Source organism: Epinephelus lanceolatus, chromosome 19 (assembly GCF_041903045.1).
Source record: "Epinephelus lanceolatus isolate andai-2023 chromosome 19, ASM4190304v1, whole genome shotgun sequence".
Taxonomy (NCBI): Eukaryota; Metazoa; Chordata; class Actinopteri; order Perciformes; family Serranidae; genus Epinephelus; species Epinephelus lanceolatus.
The window spans coordinates 21306567-21315513 of NC_135752.1; the positions used below are offsets into that span (position 1 = coordinate 21306567).

At 40.5% G+C, this 8947-nt stretch overlaps 1 long non-coding RNA gene across 1 annotated transcript; it reads left to right on the forward strand.

Moving 5' to 3' along the window:
• Window positions 1-2884: 2884 nt before the first annotated feature.
• Window positions 2885-7366, forward strand: LOC117270236 (uncharacterized). Its single transcript, XR_004502778.2, has 3 exons — window positions 2885-2996; window positions 5104-5297; window positions 5955-7366. It is a non-coding gene; the product is annotated as an uncharacterized LOC117270236 (long non-coding RNA).
• The last annotated feature ends 1581 nt before the right edge of the window (window positions 7367-8947 follow it).

An 8947-nucleotide genomic window follows, 5' to 3' on the forward strand; every position in this document is an offset into this window, starting at 1 on the left:
GCACCAATCCACCTGTCAGTTTCATACTCCATTTTATCCCCTTTTGTGAACAAGACCCTGAGACACTTGAACTCCTTTACCTGGGGCAGAAACTCGCTTCCAACCTGGAGTGAGCAACAAACATTTTCTGGCAGAAAACAGCAGCCACAGTCTTCAAGGTGTTGACTCTCAACTCGACCTGATGAAGCCAACAGAACCAAGAAACACAACCAGGAAATGGGAATGGTTAACGGCACTTTATTGTACTTTGAAGAAGTGGAGCTGAAGGGAATGAAATGATGGCTGAGCTGGGCAGGGAATAGCGATACAGAACAGGCAGATTAGCTGAAGGCAGAGCAGTCCAAATCTGGAGGCAGAGGACGAGAACGAGGCTGTGCGTGGTGTATTGTGGTTGAGGCTGGCGCGGTGAACCTGAGACACAGAGGAGAGTGTGAACTGATGTCCCAAAAGTACAAAAAGACAAAGTGTCACAAAACTAGAAGTTGGCCTTGATGTCTGTACCACAGAGAGGACTGAATGATCTGGCAGAATCTGAATGTCTGAGCCGGGGTTTTACACTGCTGTGGCTTGGTTGTAAATGTGGTTCGGGTGTGCATTCAGGAGTATCGGCAGGAGAAGGGAACCAGAAAGCCACACACAGCAAACACACACAGACAGACTGAAAACAAACATGAGACACAAAGAAGGTGAAACAGGAAACACAAGGGAGAGGCAAAGTTGAAACTCCAACAAAAACCAGGCATCTCTTTGACTGTTTGATTCTGCATTTAGATTTTTATGTAGCCTATAGTGCTCATTATTTGTGTAGAGAGATACTAAGGTTCAAACTGTGTGTTAACTGAGTTTAGACCAATTATTTTACAGCTGTCCTTGTAGCTCAGTTGTTTCAAATATTTTAACCCTGGCTCAACTTTATGAGAATCAAGTTAATGACTCAGATACACAAAAAAAATCATAACCATACTTGGACAAACTCTTTAAATTGTTACAGAGCATTTCCTTATTCAGATTTGATCACATATACTAAAAAAGTGTCATGGTTTTCACATTCTGGCTGTTAAGAGTGATTTAAGTTCACCGTCCTGACTGAGAACAAAAGGAAGAGCAAAAAAGTTCTTGCTGCCAACACTTGCATGTGGAGCTGATTCATTACTGAGCCTGGATCAGGCTATTTTCTGCACTTACATGAGAGAGCAGCTCACCAATCATGCACACAACATCACTCATGTTCTGACCTCACATACTCTTAATAGCTGTTAGATAACAGTGGAAATCTGAAAACAGAACACATTAACATCAGTATAGATGTAGGGGCACACATAAAATGAGACTTATATCCAGGAGTCTGTTGCCCAGTGAAAGCTGGGGATGTTGTTTCCCTTCAGGGCTACCTTGGGATGCTGTAATGTAAACTCATGCAAACTACTAATTTAGGTTGACTGTCAGGGACCAATCAGTATTGCTCGAGGACACCAGCTGTTCACAAGCAAAACTAATTATTTATTTCCAGCTTTAGTAAAAATCAACAATATACCAAATGATTAAAACCACATCAAATATGAAAATTAGACAAAATAATGCAAAAACCAGCTACTAACTAAACAGCTACTTGAGACTGAATTAAGGGAGGCAGGAATAAACAGTTAACTAACAAATTAACCATAAAACAATCAATTATTCAAACAATGAAAGAGCTTATAAAATGATTCTAACTGTCAAACTAAAACAACAAATTATATACCTGCTGAACATCAGTCCCCAAATAATCAGATTTAACGTGGATCATAAATAGCAGTCTCCCCCTCTGACACAGCCAGGTAAATAGGGGTTCTAGCAGGACAGTATATCAGCAGTAAATATTACAGTTACTTAGAGATTTATACAGACGGTTCTAAAGACAAGCAAGGCAAAGTAGGTACAGGGATATACATACCACTAGCATTGGGAGAAGAATATCTGATCACCTATCAGTTTTTACAGCTGAAATGATGGCAGTGATAATAGCTCTGCAATGGGTAGAAGAGGTTCAGCCGGACAGAGTGGTATTCTGTATGGACTCTGCTGCTGTGCTCCTCAGCATCAAACCAATGAGTTCTATTAGATCAGATCTAGTAGTAGAGATTCACCAGAGCCTGTACAGATTAAATAAAATAGGTAAAGACATCAGATTTTGTTGGGTACCTGCACATGTGGGGGTTAGAGGAAACAAGGCAGCAGATAACATTGCAAAAAGGGCAACTGATATAGAACACATTCTAGATGTCCCGTTCGGAAAAGGAGAAGGAAAAGCAATTATTAAAAAAGAGATGATGAAGAAGTGGCAGGAAAGATGGGACGGAGCAAATAAAGGGTGAATATATTACAAAATACAGAAATCCATAAATGCAAAGGGTGTAGTAAAGATGGGAAACAGGAGGGAGAAAGTCAAATTAACAAGGCTAAGGTTTGATCATACAGGACTAAACAAGACTATGTCAATGATAGGGAAGACACGATCGGATGAATGTTCTGAGTGCAGGGTCACAGAGAATGCCGAACATATAATCATGCATTGTATTAAGTATATTGCAGAGAGGGAGGAACTCAAGAATTAGGGAGGCAGGAAGGGAGTGGAGTCTAGAGGGAATGCTGGGGACATCTGGAGAAGGGGTAATTGGTGCTCAGAAAGCCATTGTACAGTTCTTGAAAAATACACAAATATATAACAGGATCTAGGTTGTAGTAGCGTGGTTTTTTTTTTTGTTTTGTTTGTTTGTTTGTTTCTTTTGCATAAATACAGTAATAGAATAGATAACACCGTGTCTGCATACTCCGATACAGTAGGTGGCAGTATGCACGTTGAAAGCTAAAGATTGCAATCTGCCATAAAATGAAAAGAAGAAGAAGAAGAAGAAGCAGACAGGTGGTCTCTTCCACTTCCTGTCTCAGTATAGGAAGCCATTTTAACTCTCTTGGCCAAGAGAAGACTCACTGAGGAACCCTAAAAAAGAACTAAGGTACAACAATTAATTAAAGAAAATACACTGTATGATAATGACTGAATGACAGAATATTAACTAGTTAACAAACTGTCAAAAAAGTGTGCTAACTATCATGTTTGTATATTAACTGCGTTTTAAAGAAGAAGAAACACTGACTAGTTTTGGCCAGTGGTGTCAGATGTCACAAACTCTATTAAGCATTATTAGTATTTGTCCTCCACAATTAACTTAACTTAATCCAAATCAGAGCTAACAGTTTGGACAAACTCTTAAATTGAAAATGCTCAGCTACAAGAATACATTTTGGATCAAATTGGATCAGGTTTGTAGTTTATGCTTGTCTCTCCGTCTTTATAGTATAGCATAGGATAGCATAGGATAGCATAGGATAGGATAGGATAGGATAGGATAGAATATAGTCTACAAAGTATGTTATGAAAGAGTACAACACTACAAATGCTTAAATTAAGAGTGCACCTGCTTCTTATGTGTTGTAGTCGTAGAACTAGTAGTGCTGGTGCAGAACATTTGCCTCTTTGTGTTGCAGTCTTTACTTAAAGCCTCCACACTCCAACTGGACATCATTTATTCCACCTCAAAGGTATACTTCACTCCACAAATAATCATTTGTATATCAGTTACTCAGCCTGCGTTATGCTTAATTTGTGAAAAAACCTTTAATTTTTTTTTACACCACTGTGAAAAGGGAATCCAAATATGCAGAAAATTTATGATGAATTAAAGTCATAGGCATTCTCGGAACCCATCAGCTGTATTCGGCGTCTGACTTCCGGCAGACAGCGATAGAGCCTCTGGGGGCAGACCCCCGATTTTTTGGCATTCCGGTTTGATTTGGGTGGAGGAGGCGAATTTCCGTTTCCGACTTCCGTTTATATATAAGTAAATATGCTGAACCATTGCGATGGATTCAGAGTTTGCAGTGACGCCAATTATGTTCTGCCTCGTTAGTTCACCGTACGGACCATTTAACCTGGCAACAACTGCAGCCGGCTCAAATGTGATTGGTCAATTTCACGCGGACTACAAACAGCCTAAAACCGAAAACCAGGGCTCTTCCGCTCTTCTTCCGGAAGCAAGCTCTCCGGGGTTTGCCTACAGACTCTACATTCACTGAATGTAGAGTCTGTATATAGAGACTAAGTCATAGGTGACCTGCAACAGCAAAACTATATCAAAACATCCGTTGACAAACTGTCACACAACTCGCAAGTCTCATTTATCCAGTCGTATGCTCAGTACAGGAGCTGCTGGTCCACTGCTGCCTTGAGTAGTTTGTGTGTTTTTGTTGTTGTGTGAGTTGGGTGTTTTAAAGGGTAAGTTCGGATTCACCAAAGTCACACAATAACACAAACTAACTAACTGATAGAGGCAGTGGTAGAACAGCAGCTCCTGTGTTCAGTGAGGTAAAATTACTGTTTTTGTCAATGGAATCTGGCTTTGAAGAGAGCGTAGATAAGTTTTACTTTTAGTTTAGTTTCCTGTTAAAAAGGGCTGTCTGTTTGGGAAGTACTGAACATACGACAGAGTAAATGAGACTTGAATTATACTGCACGAGTTGTGTGACAGTTTGTCAACGGATGTTTTGATATAGTTTTGATGTTGTGAAACATGGACCCCTGTGACTTCAACTTGTCAGGTTTTTTTTTCTTCTTTCACCATGAGGGCATGGAAGAAACACATTTTCATCATTAATTTAACGTTACACAGGGCGAGTAATTGATATAGAAATGGTCATTTAGGGGGTGACATATTCCTTTAAAGTGTGTTTAAGTTAAATCGTGTTGTATTTATCCAGTACTTTTCAAGACAAGGCCACAATCTGCTTTACAATCAAGATATAAAAAGACAAATGGAGGACATTTTACTAAAACAGAAACATCACTTAAAATAGATTGTTGCAGTTTCTTCAGCAAAAACAAGCAAAACAAGGTCAGTGCATTACACAACACCTGCCTCTGCTGAATACTTAATATCTACTGGCCTAACAAGATCTAAAACAAGGACCTGTCTAAGGTCACATCCTGTAGTCAAAGAAATTAAGTCTCGAAGATCCTGTTAGCTTGGACATGTACTGGAGATGTCACCAGAACAAATCTTTAAGTCGCCCTCAGATAGACACCAACCGGGAGGCGAAACAGGGGCAGACCAGAAGCAATGTGGTGAAGAGTGGTTGATGCTGAGCTGAAGTGATGGGTCTCTCACTGGACTGGGCCCAAGCTGTGGCTAAAGACAGTCGCCAGTGGCAAAAAGAAGATTGTTGCATCCTTCTGTCTCACCTGGGACTAAAAGGATTAAGTAAGTAAAATAAATTCACTCAGAAAATATTTGAAGAAATAAATAATGGACGAGGCAGCAAAGACAGCAATGAAAAGCAAACACACAGAAGAGTTAAATAAATAAGAAATAAACTGGTTAAAAGAGGAAAAATACCCTCCTGAAGATAATTATTGTGAAAATGCATTTTGAGATTCATCTTTTCCTTCACATTTCACCAAAAATTCAATGTCACCTGTTCCCATTGTGCCGGAAAATTAATTAACCATGATTTATTTAGCTTTGAGTTATATGGACACCGGATACCTGACTTGAGTGGGAAACTAGCCGGCAGCATTCTGCACCTGTTTTCACTCCAATTCCTCCTTTAATGTCCCTGATACCTGAATCCAGAGGGCTTTGAGGCGCGTCACACCTGACAGAAGAGCCGTTTGTGTTGAGCTGGAGATTTACTGGCAATCTGATTTCAGTGCCACACTCAAGGGCAAGGGATGGCGCGGCATACAACATGGGATTTTGACTCTCAGGTTTCCAGTTTATTTCCATGAGCAGGGTGATGTATTGCTGCTGTGCTGGTGCGTTCGTTTGTCATTTGTAATATGGAGAACGGGCAGAGGGCCTGCATGCACGGGCAGGAGTTCACAGCTTTATTCTTCTGTCTTGTTACCTCATATACAGGTGTGTTTTATGGCAAGATGACCCTGGCCAACTGAGGATAAATGCAGGGGTGTAAAGTTTATGTAGGAGGTAAACTGTGATGACCCACCCGCCTTTCTCTTCCTGGACCACACACCACACAATAAGGTGGGGTCGAGGAAGGACAAGACTCTCTGCATGTTTGTTCAGTTTGCTGTCACATCTCTTGACCCTGAATTTGCCTAAACAAATAGCTAAATTAAACGTTTTGTCACAGAACTGTGTTGCTATGCATATTTTTACGTGTGTAAAGAGAAATCCTGGAGCTTTCTTTGTGGATATATAGCGTATACATGCATATCACAAACTACACTACTGGATGAATATGTGAGAAGGTGTGTTTACTGACTGGTGTCACACAGACAAGTTTACAGACAAAAACATATATGACATATGGGAACGTTATAATTAACATCAACACCTGCAAAATTCTTTAGTAAACTTACTTTGTCTTCAGCTGTACCAGTCTGTTTCCTGCCACTGGAGATTAGAAAATTGATCCGTCATGACTGGCGCTTTGAGGACAAATTTGACAAGCTGTGCACGTTTTATCTTTGAGTTTTGTTGGTGTACTTTTGTGAGTGCATCTGAGAAAGTGAACCTGAATCCATGAGTCTTTGTCATTTTGTTTAGGCACAAATTAGGGTTACCTTTAGTGCTGCTAAGGTATTGTGTCTAGGTTTACTGCTTTGATCACAGCCACACTGATGAGGGTTTATCCCAACATCTGACATCAGCTACATCTTTTCTTTTTTACCTTTTCTCTTTGATCTCTTCAGGTCTGTAACCAATTAGTCCATCCCATAATAATGAGAAGAGCATGTTTCTAACATCTGTCAGGACGTAGATAAAAGCCAGGTCCTCTGGAGAGATTATGTGGAGTTTTGAGCCTTACACTTAGACAACGGGCCTTTTTTAAACCCTCCTATCTTCCACTTCTTCACAGAGTGTAAGTGTGACGGTCCCCTAGCTTCTATGCTCTGTTTCTTTAATGCTGCAGGTAGGCTGTGTGGGCGGAGGGATCAACCTAGATGGGAGCACCTGGTGCTCTTAGGCTAAAACCCTGCCACTTTGGCTGAGTCACTCTCTTTCCTCAGATGCATTCTCTGTTACTTTCATACCTCCAACACCAAACACTACACACAGCACACATGCAGACACACACCTTCACCACTTCATTCTGATTCTAACTGTTGCCTGAGTTTATTTTTGTGTTTCATGGGTTTCAAATTTTTCTCTTTATGTAAATAAATAATTCATTATTTTGCCTTCGGTCTGCATCCCCCTCATTTTTGTCATGGCTTTGGAGCCTGGTCGTGACAGCAGTCTCCTTTACAGCTGAATGAAGCACCTTCATTAAGGTGGAGGGTTTAAATAAAGCAGCAAGCTCTGGGACAAACTGTCATAATTTTTCATAACCATGGAGAAAAAAAAAACAATTTTATGTTCTTCATATGTATTTGTAGCACATAAATTTGATCTGTAGGATATGTGCTGCTGTTTACCTGAATTTTTGTCCTTTTTATCATTTAAAAAAAAGAGAGACAATACATAAATGTAAATAAAACTTACTCCTACTGTAAGCTTCTTTGGTGGCATTCCTTTTTCACAACTTTTTGTTTTTCACTCTGATGTTTAGAAGCTGCTCATTTTGCAACAGTTCCTGTAACACTTTAAAGTAACAAGAACACAACTGACTACCATTTTCTAGAGACTAGAGAATTATATATTTGATCTTAAATGCAATGTAAAACATCTGTATGACAACATAAATGTCAATCTTAGTTTGAGCAGTTTACATTTGTAAGGGTAATACCCTGTAACTTTATTAGTATGGAGCACCTTCCATCATGAACACGATATAGAGTTGCACATATTAGGCAAGTTGGCATCGGTGCATGTTTTATAACCCACCTCCACTTCCCACTAGTTGGTTTGGGACGGCACTTCATGTGGCGAACACTCTGTGTGATCGCAGAAACGAAGTGGTGATGGGTAGGGACAGGTTACAGGGGGTGGCTTGGGAAAGGCCCAACTAGGCTCCAGCCCACAGCCATGTACACAGCCAGCAAGCAATTAGTTTAGCTTAGCATAATGACTGGGAACTGGCCTCTAAAACTATTAAATTAAAACGTAACATTAAACCAAATGTAAAATGAAAAGTTGTAGTTCGCAGGGGTTTTTTTTGTTGTTGTTGCTGTAGAGGAAGAAATTGTTCCTTCACATACGTAACTCCAGCAATATAAGATGTTAGTTAGCGGGATTTCAAAAGTGCTTTTAGACCGAATTTTTTATGTTTCGGACAAAGCCAGGGTAGCCATGGATATGGTGGAAGAATTTTTTAGCCATGAAACAGTCCAGTTCATAACGCCTGTCAATGTGATTTCACAGAAATACATGAAATGACCATGACCTCTTAACATTGCATTACGTCAGGGGCGGACTGGCCATCTGGAGGTACTGGAGAATCACAGAACAGCTGGTACTCCAGGACAGCCGGCGGCCACCATGCAGTCATCACCGTTTTTTGTTTGTTTGTTTTTTTCTCCCTGATAATCTACTGTTCCACGTCCAGTCCGCTAGGTGGCAGCCTTTAAATTGGATGCCAGCCGGCCCATAGATATCTATGAGCCGGCCGGCTGCCAATCAAATTGAAGAAGAAGGAAGTGCATACCGTATGCGCACCGGTTGCTGTGGGCTGGGCCGAGTCAAAGTCCAGGGCTGTTTTTCAGTCCCAGTCCGAACCTGCATTACGTGGTGGTGGTGGTGGCACATATGTGTTAAGTCACGTGGTGGTTGCAAGGTTGGGTTTAGGCACCAAAACGTCTTGGTTAAGTTTAGAAAAAAGATCATGTTTATTATGCATGTTATGTACATGTAAGTGTGTCATTAAGTGACGTAAGTATGTCACATAATGTGACGTAAGGATGCAAGCAAGTAAAGTGAAAAGAACTCAACATTGACTTTAAGATTCA